A 19,602-nucleotide genomic window follows, 5' to 3' on the forward strand; every position below is an offset into this window, starting at 1 on the left:
TTTGTAATCATCCCAGTTTTGCTCCTTATATAATGTGCAACGTATGCAAATTTTGTAAAGTATGGAATATTATTAAAGTTACTATGGATATGGTTCCTTGATTCCAAATGTCTGTTATATGCTGTGTTGTTTGGGAGCATTTTGGCCTATCTGTGTGGACTCATTTATTCAAGTGTGGTATTACACTTGTCTTTGTTAATCAGCGCATGCGCGGGCTTGTGAGGGAGTGCGGTGTGTGATCGCGTGCACTGGGCCTCTGCGCGTGCGCGGTCCTCCCCGGTGGGTGGTTCGTGTGGCTGATCCCTTGCATAGCACCGCGCATGCGCGGTGCTCTGTGACGGAGACGTCACGTGACCGGACCTGTGGGGATGGGCGGCGCGCACGCCGTGACCTGGTGGTGCGCGTCATCAGACTGCGCTCCTGATACAACCTGGCTCTGGCTGATGTTGTCATATGGGGAGAGGGAACTCTGCCGATATAGGGATTTGTGAGTCCTCATATGATTGGTCCATTAGGGTTGGCGCCACTATTATGTGATTAGAGATTGGCGGTTTATATATGGATATGTATTACTGCAAGTGATTGGTGCGTTATTTCTATGGATACCTTTGATGCATCACGATCATTGGTGGGCTGATTTGGGGATCGTTGTTTATATATGAAATGCTTTTGCAATATTTCTAATAAGAATATGACCATTATTGTTAACGACTAGATAAATTGTGTTATTGAACATATATGTATCTGATGGATGTATTTATATGTATTTTATGTATGGATTTTCTGTGATGGGTGTTACCTAAATGGTGATTGGCTGTGCCACACTATAAAAGGCCACCATTTGTGCTGTTATGTTATACTTGAAAAAGGCCACAATATGGCCGAAACGTTGTATTTTGTACTGGCAGAATAAATTTTTGATACAGTTTTTCACCCAGACCGGATGCTGTTCCTCTTCCTTATTTGGACTATTGTTCATTTGGGTCCATGAACCTTTGAACTGGCATCCACCCCTCTGTTGTGCTGTCAGCTGCTCTTTGACAGCTACCCTTCTTGTCACATCTTGCATTGATGTGCCATCCTAGATGAGCTGCAGTACCTGAGCAACTTCTGTGGGTTGTAGACACCACCTCATGGTACTGTACAGTACCTCTAGGGTTGAAAGCAATGACAAAATACAAAAGTGACCAAAACAACAGCCAAAAAGGATGAGAACAGAGAACTGGTCTGTGGTCACCCCCTGCAGAACCACTCCTTTATTGGGGGTGTCTTGCTAATTACCTATCATTTCTACCTGTTAGCTGTTCCATTTGCACAGCAGCAGGAGAAATTGATTCACAAAAAACATCTTAAACTACTGTGAACAGTTATGTGTTCAAAGCAATTGTCACTATATTTCTCTCAGAACACTGGGCCAAATTACTAGATTTAAAAATGTATGGAACTTTTAATGCTATAGCTATTCTTATATCCTACTGCTATTGCATATCCTTTAGACATTTTTAAAAAAACATAAACAAAAGAAGAAAGGTGATATATGACTTTCACAGTTCCAGTATTGACAGTCCATGTTTGGACTGCAATGTAAAGGAATATATCAAATTGTTGAGGTCAGGTGACCCATAGGTGATTTGGACATTGCTGTACATATTCAAACTGTGAATGTCAGAGGATTGAATCTCTCTTTATATAACTCCATTTATGTAACCTTCTGTGGTCCTGGACCCAACAGTCTATGATTCAGAACAGAGAGTTACTAACGAGGAGTGGCTCTTGTCCTATATGGACCAGGTCCACAGGATCATTTATTTGTAAGACTGCCATGTGAAAAACCACTATTAAGTTGTACAGATGTCAAGCTCTGCCATGTAATACTATGTAATACTAGATTTCCAGGTACAATGTGTTACTGACTGCAGCTTTCCTTGCCGAGAAGATAGACTTGTGAAATGAACCGTCTATTTCTTTACCTAACTTGATGACAAAATTTTAAAATTAACTTTTCCAAGCATTGACTGTGAATATTCCCCATTCAATCATGGCACCTTTGAAAACTATCTTTCCTCTTTAATGGGCTAAGTCAGCAATAAAATATTTAGGAATATCGTCACCAAATGACATTAAACTGACTTAATTTTCTTAGGCTACTTAAATCGGTGCAGGAGAGCTGCTTGAGATGGACGAGGAGTGCCCTTACATGGCTTGGTAGAAACGCAATCTTTAAGATGAATATTCTCTCTTGTATCCTATACGTCATTCAGTCTCTCAAAAATTGGCATTCCCTTCTCCTTCGTTAGGATTCTTGATGCTGACCAAACTAAATTTACATGGTCGGGTAAACCTCCACACATTGGTAGGACCACACTGTACGGTCCTCAAGGGGTATAACGCTACCTGATTACAAATCATATTACATTGCTTTTCACCTTTCTAGAGTTCTGGATTGGTGTAGGAATGATTCTGGGAAAGCTTGGGTTGGGATTGAACAAAGTCTTACAAACATCCCTCTAATAACCCAATTTAGGTTAATCATCTCCTCCCCCCGGGAATAGAGGATGACATTTTTAACTCCTCGTTAAGCAATGGCTATTTTAGAATGACACATTGCGAATAAGGAAACTCATGGCCTTTAAAGAAACAAACACCTCCAGGGTCTCCTGACTCCTTAGCCATTAGGGCACTGGAGAATTGCTCAACCTTCTCATTTTCTTCACTCTCTACCATCTAGAGTCTTTTATAAAAACTATAAAACAATTTTTGAGGTGGAATGTACTGGACCCTTAACACATACTTTGTCATTCTCATATTCCCTCCTGATTGAACCCTTAGACTAGTTTAAAACATGCTTCCAAACTCAATGGGAGACAGATCTGTGTTGCACCATGATGAGGGATCAGTGGAGGTGCGTCTTCACACTGACACATAAATCATCCATAAGCTCTAAATTTCAGGAGGTCCGATATAAACTACTTTCTCAGTGGTAACGGGTCCCAGATCACCTATACTCTACATTTCAAGATGCTAGTTCCATGTGTTGGAGATGTGGGGAGGAAAAGGGTGGCCTATTACATATTTTCTGGACCTGCAAACTCCTTTCTCCTTTCTGGGAAAAAGTTCAACTAGTGATTTGTAAATTCACTGATCTTATTTTAGACCTCAAACTAGCTCTCGTCCTTCTCCATCAATGATATCCCTTTAAAAAACTTATAAAAACTTGATACTGAGATTGTGCATTTGGTGGTTATGGAAAAGTGACACCACTCCGACAATTTCTCTCTTACATAGTGTGATGCAGTAACCTCTGTTATAACTAGGGGGCGCTGTGTATGCGCTTCAGGATGCGCTTGGAGGCATAATTACAATGGTAAATTAGGGACTGGCATTATTGTAAATGGGTGTCGCAGAGGTTCTTTGTGCTGTAAGCCAAAATTATATGGTTATGCTCGGACTTATAGTTCCACAAGTATTTGTGTATTACTTATAAGGGTGGCTTATAGGGTTAGTCAGAGAACTGGGCAGGAATTGACTAACCACACATGTACCGCCCATCCATGGCAGTGGTTACAACCATATAATGTGACTGAGGTCTGGTCACATGGAGAGAGTGTGTGTACCTGAATGGTTCAGGGTGCAAGGTCCTGGAAGGTCTGTGTTGGAAGATCCTGGTAGTAGGATTGGATTCCTGGAGCACGTGGTGAGACCTTGCACCTGGTGGCCTGGGTGTTAGACAAGTGTCCTGAATAGCACCAGGACAGGCCACATGTGTGTGCAGAGCCTGGGACGGCCCCACACTGAGAAAGACGCTGTCCTGTTGAGGACCTTGGACTAATGAGGGGTCAGCCTGTGGAGCAGGAGCTCCTGAGAGGTAACCCCGGGTATGGGGAAAGAACTTTGTGCATTGACAATGGTCTGTTACTGAACTTGTGAGTTCGGCGTGACTAGTGAATGCTTTGTAAAGCCACACGTGATGAAGTAATGGACTGCATGTAAGCTGGTGATGTGCAACGTGGCTTACGGTGCAGTTTATGATGTTTAAATAAACCCTATGGACCGTTTTGTGTGAAAAACTGTGCCTGACTATGTTAATGTGCTGCCAAGCGAGTGTTCCCCAACACACATAGTAGGCGCTGCGCCACAATAGTTACATAGTTATATAGGTTGAAAAAAGACTTAGGTCCATCAAGTTGAACCTTTCTCCACCAATTGTACATTTGTCAATAATAAAATTATAACCTGCAATGTTATGTGTACCGAGGAAATCATCCAGCCCTTTAAAGTAGTCATAGTGTCTGCCATTACTGCCTTTTGTGGTAGGACTTTCCACAGTCTGACTGCTCTAACTGTAAAGTGTTAGAATCTGTTGAGTTTGTGACTATCAGCCATTTTCTTGTAGTGTTCTGGCTGCTGGGACCCTGGTGCTGGGTTTGTCTTGGGTCAAGTGATTGTATCACCCTTTATTAACCTGCACCTGTCTCCCATTCCTTGCTGAACAGTGTTAATCCGCTTGAAGTCTGCCTTGGAGCCTTGCTTTGCCTTCTGTGTGTTTAATTAGTGCAGTTCTGGGACCTCGGGTTCTGCTAGTCTTAGTTTCTGTTTTCAGTTTGTTTCTGCAGCCTTCTCTTTGTTTTCTATTAGGTGAACCCGTTTTTGTACCCAGTCCTTAGATCGTTCAGGGACCCCCTTCCCCCTTTCTATAGGTCTTTGCTTGAAATTAACCTAGGATCGTCGGTGGGTCTATTCACAAGGAATGGGTCGCCCACTCCACCATAGGGTATCAGCCTAGTTGCAGTGCAGAGTCAGTTTTCCCCCTCCTACCCTAGTCCTGTGCTGCAGAACCGTAAGATAAAGAACTCTTTCCTATTTAGCTGCCAGAATCGCCTTTCTTTCACCAGTAATGAATGAGCCTTGGTCCTTATTATGGTCTTTCGAAGGAATAAGTCATTGGCCAGTCCTCTGGTTTTCAAAAATAAATGAGATGATGTTAATGGAGGAGCTAACCTCCATGATCAATAATTCTCATGATAAATTCTACAAAATGGTTCTATTGGCTGGAGGCAAAATCATCCATTGATTACCTTGACCTTATAGGTTAAAACTAAGTCCACATTTTAGGAGCCTCTCTGTTGTTCCCCTTTTTCCCCATACATCCCTTCCCCCATTATCCTTTGTCAAGGTGTGTCTTTGTGTTTATGGTTTAGCTTCTTCTCTTGCTTTTTATTTCTTATCCCTCTTTATTAATTTACGCAAGTATGCAGAAATGTAACGTTTAAGTTTGAGTCACCATGCTGGTATATTTTATAACACGTTGAATCAATGTACAACCAATAACTACCTTTTAGATTGTATTTATTTTTCATTATTTTGTTTAAGAAAAATTAAATGAAGATAATAATACCAAAGAATTTGTGTTTGCAATCATTTTCAGGAAGAAACTGAGTATTATCTGACAGAATTGCAGGGGTGTCAATACTTTTGGCCACAACTGTAATTCCTCTCTCCTCTAAGAGAATCTCAGAATCAGTGGGATCCGTTGAAGCGTTCCAGAGCTATAGCATCATAGACTGACAGTGGTCAGAATTGTAAAAATTGGCTTGGTCACTAAGTATCAAATTGGCTCTGTCATTAAGGGGTTAAATGTTATGAAATACTGTTTATTGTTATTTCCACGTGGTCTTATTTGACCTGCTTTGCCTTGTGTTTACCTTTGTATTTCTTTTTTTGAAATGTAACCCCTTTCCAACCTTAAACGTATAGGTACGTCTAAGTCTGCCTCCCCCTGTTTGCTGCGGACTCCGGCAATGAGCCCGCAACTTTTCCGGAACATGTCAGCTGATTTCATTAGATGACATGTGCCCCTAACAGCTGCAGGTGGAATCACTATCCACCTGCTGCTGTTAACATGATACAGTCATATGTTAAAGTTTGGGCACCCCTATTAATGTTAACCTTTTTTCTTTATAACAATTTTGGTTTTTGCAACAGCTATTTCAGTTTCATATATCTAATAACTGATGGACTCAGTTATATTTCTGAATTCAAATGAGGTTCATTGTACTAACAGAAAATGTGCAATCTGCATTTAAACAAAATTTGACCGGTGCAAAAGTATGGGCACCCTTATCATTTTCTTGATTTGAACACTCCTAACTACTTTTTACTGACTTCCTGAAGCACTAAATTGGTTTTGTAACCTCGTTGAGCTTTGAACTTCATAGCCAGGTGTATCAAATCATGAGAAAAGGTATTTAAGGTGGCCAGGCCACTTGCAAGTATTTCTCCTATTTGATTCTCCTATGAAGAGTGGCATCATGGGCTCCTCAAAACAACTCTCAAATGATCTGATAACAAAGATTATTCAACATAGCTTTTCAGGGGAAGGATACAAAAAGTTGTCTCAGAGATTTAACCTGTCAGTTTCCACTGTGAGGAACATAGTAAGGAAATGGAAGAACACAGGTACAGTTCTTGTTAAGCCCAGAAGTGGCAGGCCAAGAAAAATATCAGAAAGGCAGAGAAGAAGAACGGTGAGAACAGTCAAGGACACTCCACAGACCACCTCCAAAGACCTGCAGCATCATCTTGCTGCAGATGGTGTCACTGTGCATCGGTCAACAATACAGCGCACTTTGCACAAGGAGAAGCTGTATGGGAGAGTGATGCGAAAGAAGCCGTTTCTGCAAGCACGCCACAAACAGAATCGCCTGAGGTATGCAAAAGCACATTTGGACAAGCCAGTTACATTTCGGAAGAAGGTCCTGTGGACTGATGAAACAAAGATTGAGTTGTTTGGTCATGCAAAAAGGTGTTATGCATGGAGGCTAAAAAACACAGCATTCCAAGAAAAACACTTGCTACCCACAGTAAAATTTGGTGGAGGTTCCATCATGCTTTGGGGCTGTGTGGCCAATGCCGACACCGGGAATCTTGTTAAAGATGAGGGTCACATGGATTCAACTCAGTATCAGCAGATTCTTGACAATAATGTGCAAGAATCAGTGACGAAGTGGAAGTTACGCAGGGGATGGATATTTCAGCAAGACAATGATTCAAAACACCGCTCCAAATCTACTCAGGCATTCATGCAGAGGAACAATTACAATGTTCTGGAATGGCCATCCCAGTCCCCAGACCTGAATATCATTGAACATCTGTGGGATGATTTGAAGCGGGCTGTCCATGCTCGGTGACCATCAAACTTAACTGAACTGGAATTGTTTTGTAAACAGGAATGGTCACAAATACCTTCATCCAGGATCCAGGAACTCATTAATATCTACAGGAAGCGACTAGAGGCTGTTATTTTTGAAAAAGGAGGATCTACGAAATATTAAGGTCACTTTTATGTTTAGGTGCCCATTCTTTTGCACCGGTCAAATTTTGTTAAAATGCAGATTGCACATTTTCTGTTAGTACAATAAACCTCATTTGAATCCAGAAATATAACTGAGTCCATCAGTTATTAGATATATGAAACTGAAATAGCTGTTGCAAAAACCAAAATTGTTATAAAGAAAAAAGGTTAACATTAATAGGGGTGCCCAAACTTTAGCATATTACTGTAAATGCCTTTTTCAATCTCAGATAGCGGCATTTAGCATGCTTGTGTCAGAAGCGTGTCACTAATCCCTCCTATCAGCGCCCAGTTTCTAGGACCGCAGGTTGCCGATGGGTTGTCATGCAGGAGACCTCTGTGGTTGTCATTGCTGGATAGCTATGAGCGCCGCCCAGCTTAAGCCCTGCTGTGTACCACAGGCGGGATGATCGCAGCTTTTAGTCTCCCATGGAGACTGTTGAAGCAAGTGTAAAGTAAAAAAAAGTTTGGAAAAATATGAAAAAAATTTAAAAATCGCCCCATTCAATTTAAGACAATAAACAAAATACAAATATTTGGTTTGGCCACGTTCAGAAACATCCAAATCTATCAACAAATAAAAAGAATTAATGCGATTGTTAAACAGTGTAGCAATGAGAAAAAAATCAAAACGCCAGAATTTTTGGGTCGCCGCGATATTGCATTAAAATACAATAACAGGCGATCAAAAGATCATATCTACACCAAAATGGTATTAACTAAAACATCAGCTCAGCACACAAAAGATAAACCCTGACTCAGCCCCAGATCATGCAAAATAGAGACACTATGGGTCTCGGAAAATAACGACTTTTTTCTTTGAGAAACTTTGTTTTGTTTTTTTCACCACTTAAAACAGAACCTAGACATGTTTGATATCTATGAACTCATGATGACCAGGAGGATCTTAATGGCAGGTCAGTTTTAGGATTTAGTGAACTTGGTTAAAAAAAAACAAAAAAAAATTGTGGAATTACACTTTATTTTGCAATTTCACCGTACTTTGCATTTTTTAACCGTTTTCCAGTAAACTATATGGCAAAACCAATGGTGTTATTCAAAAGTACAACTCATACCACAAAAACCAGGCCCTCACATGGCCGTATTGACAGAAAAATATAAAAATAAAGTTATGACTCTGGGAAGAAGTGGAGCAAAAAACAGAAAGTCAAAAACAGAAAAACCCAATGTGTTGAAGGGGTTGGTAAACATTAAAAAAAATGTAAGAAAAAGATTGTCTCAGTGAGGTAACCCTTGTAATTATGTTTACATCGAGTTAAATAATAATATTTTAGTCTACAGGGTGAGTCATTTATATGGATACACCTGTGTGGGCCATTTATATGGATACACCTAAATAAAATGGGAATGGTTGGTGATATCAACTTCCTGTTTGAGGCACATTATTATATGGGAGGGGGAAAACTCTTCAAGATGGGTGGTGACCATGGCGGCTATTTTGAAGTTGACCATTTTGGATCCAACTTTATAAATGGCCTACCCAGGTGTATCCATGTGGTTCGCCCTGTATAGTAGTTCTATTGTTTTAAATCAGGAAATGCCTGTTTCCATTTTATTTTTTTAGTTCATTAATTTTTTTCTTGTGAGTTTTGTGTGAACATAAGTCATCTCAAATCAATGCAATTACGGGCATTGTGATAGAGAGTTCTCACAAAGGAATGATAGAGCAATGGGGGCATAATTACTTTGCAACCTATTAGCATTAAAATCACAGAAGTTCCTTCCCTGTTCTGAAGTGTTCACATAGCAATATTCTAGATTAGTTGGCAACTTTCTCTGCGACTTAAAGTATAGTGATTACTCTACATTTCTCTGTGAAGCTAAGAATAACATTTCGCATTGACTGACAACTAGAGAGAAAAAAATCTGCTAATTTATATGTATTACTATTTTTTCTTACATCTGATATCCTCATTAAATTGGTATTATATCTTTGCCCACAGCTAGAAGAAAAGATTAATTACTAGAGCTGGACACTTAATCATTTTATCAGCTACATTTATAGCTATCATGAACTTGAGATAACAGAAATGGAAATTATTGGCCATGAAGCTCCAAGATTCCCATTGTAATGAATCCTTGTAACATGCACATTTTGTAAATAAGTGCATTGAAGTTTAATTAAAACTGGGGGATGACAATTTAACTATTAGAACTTCAATAATAATCGCAAGCAGAATTACTTATAATAGTGTTTATGTTTTGGAATTACTGTTTTTTTTTTTAGGCCTGTCAGTACATAAATATAGTTAAAATAGCAAAAATATATGCATTGTAACTTATTGCTCCATCTGTAATAAGGAGCCTATCGTTTACCCATGAACTGGAACTGACTGTTGTTAGTTTACCAGTGAAGAAAAATCCCTATTAACCCCATTACCTCCCAAGGTGGTTTGCATGTTAATGACCAGGCCAATTTTTAAAATTCTGACCTCTGTCACTTTATGAGGTAATAACTCTGGAACTGTTCTGTCTCCGACACGAATAATGACCCTTAACTGTTTATTTCCATTACATAACTTCAGTTATAATTCTCAGTTTGCCATACAGTTTAATGTTTATTGTTCCCTTAGCTCCATCTAGTGGCCAAAAGATATAAAAGATATAACTGCAGTGTTATTCTGTACCTCAGTTTCATTTTCATTCTTGATTTCCCTCCAATTTCCAATGCACCTTGGGTAAGTTGCAAGGCATCATGGTCTAACACTTCCCCTTTCTCTGTCCAGTCGGCCATTTCTGCCAAGCCTGCTTCATGTGGACATCTCATTTCTCCACCTCCCCTTGTGTCAGCATTGTCGGTACGTAATCACCCTCTTTCACTTAATTCTGTCCTAGATCACCCAGCCTTAGTCAGATTCAACCTACAGTCTTCTTATTGGACCTCCGGTATAGCGGTTTAGCTACCCGTATAAGCTATACGAACCCCGTGCATTTAGCTGAGGACGGAATAGTGAAACGACGGCTGTCCAGCTAGTGGGAATACAGAGAGGAGCTTTCCATCTTGCAGGACCCTAGTAAAACACCGGCTCTTCAGCTAGTGGGAATACAGAAAGAACAGCTTTCCATCCTGCAGAGGCCAGTTACACAGCGCTATCCAGCTAGTGTAATCCAGGGAAAAGACACCCCTTCATCCAGCTTGCAGAAACTAGTGATGCTGCAGAAATCCATCTAGTGAGATTCAAGTCACCGGCTACACAGAGACTAACACAGCTACAGCAATTTCTGCCCAGCCAAGCCACAAATCACACAGGGCAAAATCTGCTACATCCGTCTCCTCAAAGGCTGTATCAGCAGCGCGGTCGCCATTGCCCGCGCAAATGCGGAAGCTGCCAAAATGCGAACAAGCTTTGTTGCAGAAGAGATGGAACTTAAATTAGAGAAAGCACGCTTAGAAGATCAAGAGAGAAAGTCACGCATAAAAAGCGAGAAGTCACGCTTAGAGATGAGCAAGAGAGAAAGATGCAGTTAGAGAAGGCACGTGTGGATGCCGCCTTAGAAAGCCTAGCAGTAAAAGGAGAGGCTGCTGCAGCACTTTTAGAGGCAGAAGCACTGGAAGCCGCACACAACCCTGAGCTGCATAGTCGCAGCAGTACGTCAAGTCTGAAGTTGCCGCTGCAAGATTCACCACAACGCACATCTCAATATGTTAATAAACTGATCCAAACTATAACCAAGATCACAACACATCCAGTGAAACGAGTGAGAGTCATCATGAAGCTCAGCTCCAGGAAAATGTGGAGCAAAGCAACTCTCCTGTCTTCCTTGCCCCTCACCAGGTAACCAACATGAATCACCTTGCTGACACACCGCATGTCAGACCGAAGCAATATGATACCAGCTGGCGCCACCTGAGGATACTAATAGGTATGAACAGACCTCACATCACTATCAGGGTGACCCATCACCAGTATACTCTGCTGATATCCGGTTCACATCAGAACTTGCTAGGATCTTCACACGACGTGATCTAGTTGCCAAGGGACTCATGAAATTCACTGACCACGCTGAAGGTTACAGAGCTTGGAAAGCTTCCTTCCAAAATGTTACCAGAGACTTGGGGCTAAAAAACAGGGAAGAGATAGACCTCTTAGTCAAATACCTGGGAGAAGAGTCAGTCAAACACGCAGTAAGAATCAGAGACATTAATATAAACTACCCTCAAATAGGCCTTAGAGAGATCTGGAAGAGGCTAGATGAGTGTTACGGCTCTGCAGAGGTAATAGGGAGAGCCTTGTTCAAAAGAATCGATGACTTTCCTAAAATATCTAACAAAGGTCTTCCAAAACTTAGAGAGCTAGGTGACCTGCTACAAGAGGTCCTAGTTGGAAAATGTGAAGGTGACCTACCAGGACTTGCATACTTCAACACAGCTAAAGGTGTTAACCCTATAGTCCAAAAGTTGCCCTACAATCTACAGGAGAGGTGGCTCACACGTGGCTCCACGTACAAATACAAACACAGTGTTTCATTCCCTCCCTTCTCCGTTTTTGTAGACTTGATACACGAACAAGCGGCAATCAGAAATGATCCCAGCTTTGACTTTACAACGTCATATGCCGCACCACCACCAGCTGCAAACCCACGCAGAACATCTGTGGCAGTGCACAAGACTAATGTTTCTTCTCCAAGTTCCAATTACAGGTCTGCTGGCTGCTCTCAATCAGAGACAAAGGTACGAGAACCTGACAAGCAGTGCCCGCTTCATCAGATGCCTCATCCTCTCCTGAAATGCAGAGCCTTCAGAGGAAAACCTATGCCGGATCGCAGAAGCTTCCTGAAAGAGAACGGTATCTGCTACAAGTGCTGCTCATCCACCACTCATCTCGCCAAGGATTGCAAGGTCAGTGTAAAATGCACAGAATGTGGTACCATGGATCATAACACTGCACTACACCCTGGCCCAGCTCCTTGGGGTGCACAAAACACGCCAGCTGACAGTGAGCATGGCGGGGAGGAAAAGAGCACTGATACAGTAACGCCAGAGATCACAATTTACTGAAGTCTGTAAAGGGGCAATAGACAGTAGGTCTTGTTCAAAAATATGCCTTGTCAGAGTGTATCCAAAGGGCCATAGAGACAAAGCTGTGAGACTGTATGCTATCTTGGATGATGAAAGTAATCGATCCCTGGCTAGATCAACATTCTTTGACCTAGTCAACATTAAAGGACCAAGCACTCCTTACTCATTAAAGACATGTGCAGGTACTGTGAAAGCCACTGACTACCAAATTGAGTCCTTAGACGGACAATTCTGCCTGCCACTACCTACAATCATCGAGTGTAATCAGATCTCAGACAACAGGTCTGAAATCCCTACACCAGATGTGGCAATCCATCATGCTCACTTAAAACGCATAGCACACCTCATACCGGAACTCGACCCTCAGGCACAGATAATACTGCTGTTGGGAAGAGACATCCTGCAGGTTCACAAAGTGAGAAGTCATATGAATGGACTCAACAATGCTCCCTATGCCCAAAGGCTAGACCTAGGATGGGTCATAATAGGAAACGTATGCTTGGAACACATGCATGCCCCATTTTCTGTTACAAGCATGCTAACAAATACACTGGAGAAAGGACGCCCATCTCTGTTTCAACCTTGCAACAACGAGTTCCATGTCAAGAAACTACCACACAGCATCCAACTACCCAATCACCTAATAGACTTTGCTCATGACAGCAGTATGGTGTCAGGAAGCTATGAGGATCAGCTGGGGTGCACAGTCTTCCAGAGAACTAAGCAAGACAACCAAGTAGCAATGTCAGTAGAGGATAAGTTGTTCTTAGAGGTAATGGACAAGGGACTCGTAAAAGATGAGACCAACAGATGGGTCGCACCTCTTCCCTTCAGAACCCACAGACCACGTCTACCAAACAACAGAGATCAGGCATTCAAACGTTTCTCCTCTCTCAAACATAATCTGCAGAAGAAACCAGAGATGAGAGATCACTTCTTTTCCTTCATGTCGAAGATATTTGAGAACTACCATGCAGAACTATCTACCACTATCAAAGACTCTGAAGAATGCTGGTTCTTATACATGTTTGTAGTATACCATCCTAAGAAACCAGGCCAGATTAGAGTGGTGTTCGACTCCAGTGCTAAGTTTGATGCTGTCTCCCTGAATGATGTTCTACTGACAGGACCAGATCTCAATAACAAACTACTGGGAGTACTTATGCGCTTCCGTAAGGATTCCATTGCCTTCATCGCTGACATTCAGCAAATGTTCCATTGTTTCCTTGTGAGAGATCCTACTAAAGAAGTCACAGAGTACCGCATGAGAGTGCACATCTTTGGCAATATCCCTTCTCCTGCAGTCGCCATCTATGGACTCAAAAGGTCAGCTCTAGAAGGAGAAACAGAATATGGGTCAGATGTCAGACAATTCATAGAGAAAGACTTTTATGTTGATGACTGTCTGAAAGCCATGCCTTCAAATGAGACTGCCATCAGCCTACTCAGGAGAGCACAGGAGATGCTTGCTTGCTCTAAACTCAGGCTTCACAAAATAGCCTCAAACAGCCAAGAACTCATGAAAGCATACCCTTCACAAGACTTGTGTAATGGTCTCAGAGACCTAGACCTGGGGCCAGACCTCACACCAATGCAACGCAGCCTGGGGCTTCTCTGGAATCTACAGTCGGTCACTTTTACCTTTCAGGTCAGCCAGGAAGAAAATCCTTTCACACGCAGAGGTGTCCTGTCTACCATCAACAGCCTGTACGATCCCTTAGGTTTTGCAGCTCCTGTTACTATCCAAGGCAAAGCCATACTAAGAGACTTAACCAAGGAGTCTTCTGACTGGGACACACCTCTGCCACCTGCTAAGAGAACCCAGTGGAAAGCATGGAAGAACTCTTTAGCACCTCTCTCCAACCTGAATGTGCCAAGGCCATACACCCCTGTGCCGTCTACAGAGATACAGAGCCAAAGACTGTATGTATTTGCAGATGCTTCTGTCAAAGCAATTGCTGCTGTTGCTTATCTTGTGGACTCCAAATGTCAAAGCCACATTGGATTCGTCATGGGGAAAGCCAAACTTGCTCCACAACCAGAGCACACCATACCAAGGTTAGAACTTTGTGCTGCAGTCTTAGCCGTCGAGTTAGCAGAGTTCATCACATCCGAGATGGATATCGACCTGACACAAGCCAAGTTCTACTCAGACAGCAAGGTAGTCCTGGGATACATCCACAATGAAACCAGGTGATTCTACGTTTATGTCAACAACAGAGTGCTACGAATTAGGAGATCAGTTCATACAAAACAGTGGCATTATGTCCCCACAGACCAAAACCCTGCAGATCATGCAACTAGAGCAGTTGACGCAAGTCGACTAGAGAGCACAACATGGCTCTCAGGACCAAAACTATTGTACACTGAGGAACGTTGTCCAGACACCTTTGAACTGATAGGAGAGGACTCAGATGCTGAAATCTGCCCTCAGGTGTCCACACTTCATACAATGGCTTCTGATATTCAGCTTGGATCCCACAGATTTGACAAATTTTCAAGTTGGAAGTCACTTACTCGAGCCATTACCTACCTGACTCATATAGCTCGCTCATTCAAGACCACCAGAGCTTGTGACACAGAAAATGTAAAGGTTGGCATCTCTGTAAAAACACCTATGTTACCTCTGACTTGGAATTTTCCAGAAACCACATCATCTCCACAGTTCAGAGAGAAACCTACTCTGTGGAAATCCAATGTCTCTTTAACAAAGCTTCAATGCCTGCGAGCAGCTCATTGAGAAAACTCGACCCATTCATCGACAACAACGGCTTGCTGAGAGTAGGAGGTCGCCTCAAAGATGCTAAAATAAGGTTTGAGGAGAAATTCCCTCTTATCATTCCTGGAAAATGTCATGTTGCTTACCTAATCGTGCAACACTACCACAATCTGGTCAAACACCAAGGAAGACAATTCACAGAAGGAGCCATCAGAACTGCTGGCCTGTGGATTATCGGTGCAAAGAAACTCATCTGTAGTGTCATCTACAAATGTATTACCTGCTGTAAGCTTCGTGGTTCCGCTCAAACCCAAAAGATGGCTGACCTACCAGCAGATAGACTCAGCCCAGACCCTCCTTTTACCAACGTTGGTCTCGATGTGTTTGGAACTTGGCCAGTTGTTACTCGTCATACGAGAGGCAGACAAGCCAATAGTAAACGTTAGGCCGTCATGTTTACCTGTCTGTCAATCAGAGCCGTCCACATAGAGCTCATTGAGTTACTTGACACCTCAAGCTTCATCAACGCTTTGAGACATTTCATTGTCATCCGTGGTCCTATCAAGCATATACGTTCAGACAGAGGTACCAACTTCATTGGAGCAGCTAAGAAATTGGGCATACCTTCAAATTTAGACCATAAGACTCTCGAGAAGTACCTCAGTGACCAAAGTTGCACCTGGTCATTCAACCCACCTCACTCCTCACACATGGGTGGATCTTGGGAACGAATGATTGGTCTAGTACGAAGAATTCTTGACTCTACTCTTCTTCAGGAAAAGCAGCGAGACTTACCCACAAAAGTCTAACCACCTTCATGGCAGAAGCCGCAGCTATAATCAACGCAAGGCCCTTGGTTCCAGTTCCTAATGACCCTGAGGAGCCCTTGTTACTGACTCCAGCTACTCTTCAAACCCAGAAAACAGGACTATCCAGTGTCCCTCTAGGAAGATTTGACGCTAAGGACCTCTACAAGCGCCAATGGAGGTAGGTGCAAAGTCTTGCCAATACATTCTGGGACAGGTGGCGCAAACAATATTTGTCTACCTTGCAGCCACGGACAAAGTGGCAGTCTACTAGGCCAAATCTTCGGATTGATGACCTCGTCCTTGTTAAAGACTGCCAGGCCCATCGGAACCAGTGGCCACTTGGACTAGTGACTACTACATTTCCGAGTAAAGATGGCCATGTCCGCAAAGTCGAACTGAGGATGGCCAAAGGAGATGTGTTATGAAGGAGTCATCGTAGGAGGCAAAAACAGAAATACTAGCTAAGTCCAGAAAACCAGAGAAGTTGGCAGCTATCGGATTGCAGACCCCTGAACCTATCAACATCAACTAGCAGTAGCCGTGGGGGGTTCCTACGGTGCCCTAGACCCCTCGATCACAGCCGGAGAACTAAATAGCCTAAAGACAGAAAGGGAAATCTAAACTGCCCCAGATCAGACCCCAAAGCAAAAGGCAGCCCCCAACATATAATGACGGTGAAGCAAGATGAAAAAACACTCACACAGATAGGAAGATAGGCTGAGCAAATGATGGGGCCCAAGCTAACTAAATAGGACAGGATAGAAAAGCTGCTGTCTGCAATCCGCCAAAAACCCTATCAAAACAAGAGCCAACAGGCTGATAGGGAAAAAAGCCCTGAAGACGCTAGGCTTCAGAAAGACTATATCAGTACTCAGGTATTTTCTGAAGACAGAGCAAAAAGGAATTCAGCTCACCCCAGCAGGGAATGGCAGAAATCCAGAAAAACAAGGCAAAACAAAACCAAAACACAAATGCAAAAAGCAGAGCAGAAAACTTAGCTTTTGAGGAGCAGGAATCAGACTGGTCTCCTAGAATCCCTCAGAGAGATCACCAGCAAGGCAGAAGGGCGTCGGCTGCCTTATATCCAGTCAGCAATTCCCGTCACCCAGTCATCATCATCCAGCTCAGGTGCTTGGTAATCAGCCTCACTACCTTCCTTCACCAGAAGAGGGAGTTCATCAGACCTCAATGGTGAAGGGGAAAATGAGCTCACAACAGAGATGGACCTAAGACATTCTCCAGACCAGTGACTGAGCTGGTCCTATTGTTGTCTTCAGAGGATAAGAATGGTGGCATCTGTTCAATGCCAGATGGGGAGTGTTCTGTCTCAGACATGAATAATGACCATTAACTGTTTATTTCCATTACATAAATTCAGTTATAATGCTCAGTTTGCCATACAGTTTAATGTTTATTGTTCCCTTAGCTCCATCTAGTGGCCAAAAGATATAAAAGATATAACTGCAGTGTTATTCTGTACCTCAGTTTCATTTTCATTCTTGATTTCCCTCCAATTTCCAATGCACCTTGGGTAAGTTTCAAGGCATCATGGTCTAAGACTTCCCCTTTCTCTGTCCAGTCAGCCATTTCTGCCAAGTCTGCTTCATGTGGACATCTCATTTCTCCACCTCCCCTTGTGTCAGCATTGTCGGTAGATAATCACCCTCTTTCATTTAATTCTGTCCTAGATCACCCTCCTTAGTCAGCTCCTCTGGTTAGCTGTTAGTGCAGATAGTCTGTATATGTATATATGCATTTTTATGTATCCATACTGATTCATTGCATTCTATGTCTTATTTGTAGTTTCACCATACATCTATATACCATCGCGTTCAATAAACACAGATTGAACCTACAGTCTTCTTATTGGACCTCCGGTATAGCAGTTTAGCTACCCGTATAAGCTATATGAACCCCGTGCATTTAGCTGATGATGGAATAGGAACACTTCAATGAATTCACTGATTCTAAAATTATTTTCTTGTGACATGCTGAACTTCATGATAGTGGTAAAGTTTCTTCTGTATAACTTGCGCTTTTTTGTGCAAAAAAGGAAATTTGGAGAAAATTTATAAAATTTAGCAATTTTCAAACTTTAATTTCTTATGCCCTTAAATCAGAGAGATGTGTCACACAAAATAGTTAATAAATAACATTTCCCACATGTCTACTTTACATGAGCACAATTTTTTAAACAATTTTTTTTTCTGTTAGGAAGTTATAAGGGTTAAAAGTTGATAATTGATTTCTCCTTTTTCCAACAAAATTTACAAAACCTTTTTTTAGGGACTACCTCACATTTGAAGTGACTTTGAGGCGTCAATATGCTAGAATTCACCAAAAAGTGACACCAGTCTAAAAACTGCACCCCTCAAAGTGCACAAAACCACATTCAAGAAGTTGAAAAACATGTTGTTCAAATTCTCCTGAGCATGCACATACCCCATATGTGGAGGGATAACCCCTGCTTGGGAGCACGGCAGACCTCGGAAGGAAAGGAGTGCCATATGACTTTTTGAATGCAAAATTTGCTGGAACAATTAGCGGACACCATGTCACATTTGTAGAGCCCCTGATATGCCTAAACAGTGAAAATCCCCAACAAGTGACACCATTTTGTAAACTAGACAACTCAGGAAACTGATATAGATGTGTACTGAGCATATTGAACCCTCAGCTGCTTCACAGAAGTTTATAACGTTGAGCCGTGAAAATAAAAAAAAAAATCACATTTTCCCCACAAATGTTTTTAGCCCCAAATTTTGAATTTTCATAAGTTTAGCAGCAGAAATTGCACCATAAAATTTGTTGTGCAATTTCTCATGAGCACCCCATATGAGGGAGAAAACTACTGTTTGCTTGCATGGCAGGGCTCAGAAGGGAAGGTCGTCATATGGCTTTTTGAATGTAAAATTTCCTGGAATCATTAGCGGACTTCATGTCCCATTTAGAGAGTGCCTAAACCCCCCACAAATGACCTCATTTTGGAAAGTAGACCTCCCCCAAGGAATATACTTAGATGTGTGGTTAGCACCTTGAACCCCCAGGTGCTTCTCAGAAGTTTATGATGTTGAGCCGTGAAAATAAAAAAAAATCAGATTTTCTCCACAAAATGTTATTTTGGACCCAAATTTTGCATTTTCATAAGGGTAACAGGAGAAATTGCACCTTACAATTTGTTGTGCAATTTATCCTGAGTATGCTGATACCTCATATGTGAAGGGACATTACTTTTGAGGCACAGTGCAAAGCTCAGAAGGGAAGTGGCATCATATTGGAATTTAGATTTTCCTGCAATGGTTTGAGGGTACCAAGTCACATTGGCAGAGCCTCTGAGGTGCCAGAACAACAGAAACCCCCATATGTGAACTCATTTTACAAACTAAACTCCCCAATGAATTCATCTAGGGGTACAGTGATCATATTGATACCATATGTACCTCACAGAATTTTATACCATTGAGCGGTGAAGAAAGAATAATTACATTTTTACCACTATAATATTGTTTTAGCCCCAAGTTTTTAATTTTTCAAAGGGCTAATGGGATTTTTTTTTACAACAAACTGAGGTCCATTTTTTCCTGAGTATGCCAATACCCTACATGTAATTAAGAAATAGTTTATATGTCAGATGTATCAACCCCCAACATTGATGTATCGGTCCATAACTGAACATTTTCCA

The sequence above is a fragment of the Dendrobates tinctorius genome, unplaced genomic scaffold (genome assembly GCF_039654945.1).
Source record: "Dendrobates tinctorius isolate UK_male_01 unplaced genomic scaffold, ASM3965494v1 ptg000224l, whole genome shotgun sequence".
Taxonomy (NCBI): Eukaryota; Metazoa; Chordata; class Amphibia; order Anura; family Dendrobatidae; genus Dendrobates; species Dendrobates tinctorius.